The sequence below is a fragment of the Numida meleagris genome, unplaced genomic scaffold, assembly GCF_002078875.1.
Source record: "Numida meleagris isolate 19003 breed g44 Domestic line unplaced genomic scaffold, NumMel1.0 unplaced_Scaffold2359, whole genome shotgun sequence".
Taxonomy (NCBI): domain Eukaryota; kingdom Metazoa; phylum Chordata; class Aves; order Galliformes; family Numididae; genus Numida; species Numida meleagris.
Genome location: NW_018364151.1, coordinates 1 through 1,145, shown reverse-complemented (window position 1 = coordinate 1,145; position 1,145 = coordinate 1). Strand labels below are relative to the sequence as shown.

Below are 1,145 nucleotides of genomic sequence, written 5' to 3'. Positions count from 1 at the left end.
GTCGCGCAGGAAGAGCTGGAAGGCGAAGGCCTGGGACAGCACCTGGTGCCGGTTCTCCCACATCCTGCCCAGCTCCTCCCAACCCGTGTCCAGCGCCTCCAGGCGCCGCTGCAGGAAGACGTGCTGCGCGTCCGTCTGTCCCCGCGTCACCTCGCCGCCCACCGCCCTGGTGCTGCGGTAATCGTCGCCGTAGTGGGCGATCTCCTTGCGGATGCTCTCGTGCTGGCTCAGCAACCGCTCGGCTTCTCCCAGCGTGGCCGGCACGTCCTCGGAGGCCACGGCGGTTTGGGTGCGGGACAGCCAAGCCTGGAAGGCGGCCAGGTCCCGCAGGAAGCCCTGCAGCTTGCTGGCTTCTCCCAACGATTCCTCCCGGCGCCGCAGGCAGCGCCGCAGCTCGGCCCACACCGCCTCGATGCCCGCCAGCCGCTGGCCGATGCCGGCCTCGTGCTCCGGGTGCTCGGCCGACAGCTTGTCCGCCTCGGCGCGCAGCTCGTGCACCTTGCCCTGGATGGCCTCCAGGTCTCGCTCCATGCCCGACAGCTTGCGCTGCAGCGCCATGACGCCGGCCAGGTCGTTGCCCAACCCTTGGGTGGACTCGATGATTTTGGTTTTCTCCCTCATCCACGACGTGGTCTCGTTGCACTCCAGGTGGAAGTTCTGGATGTTGAGCGCCGAGGTCAGCGCTTCCTTCTTCTGGTCGGCCAAGGCGCGGAACCGCTCCCACCTGCATGGGGGGAACGTGGGGACGCTGTGGTCACCGTGCCCGGAGCTGGGCGCAGGGTGACACGGAACTGACAGAGGGGGTGGGGTAGGCCGGAGGGTCCTTAAAGATCGTAGAATGGGTTCAGGTGGGTCAGGGGGTCCTTAAAGATCACAAAAGCATGGAAGGGATTGGGCTGGGTTGGGTTGGGTTGAGTTGGGATAGACTGAGTTGTATTGGGTTGGGTTGAGTTGGGTTGGGTTGGTTGAGTTGGATTGAGTTGGGTTGGTTGAGTTGAGTTGGGTTGAGTTGGTTTGGGTTGGGATGAGTTGGGTTGGGTTGGGTTGGGTTGGTTGAGTTGGGTTGAATTGGGTAGGGTTGAGTTGGGTTGGGTTGGTTGAGTTGGGTTGAGTTGGGTTGGGTTGAGTTGGGTTGGGTTGGGTTG

At 63.6% G+C, this 1,145-nt stretch overlaps 1 pseudogene; it reads right to left on the bottom strand.

The window, feature by feature from the left end:
- On the bottom strand, nt 1–727 carry LOC110390852 (annotated as a pseudogene).
- Between the last annotated feature and the right edge of the window lie 418 nt (nt 728–1,145).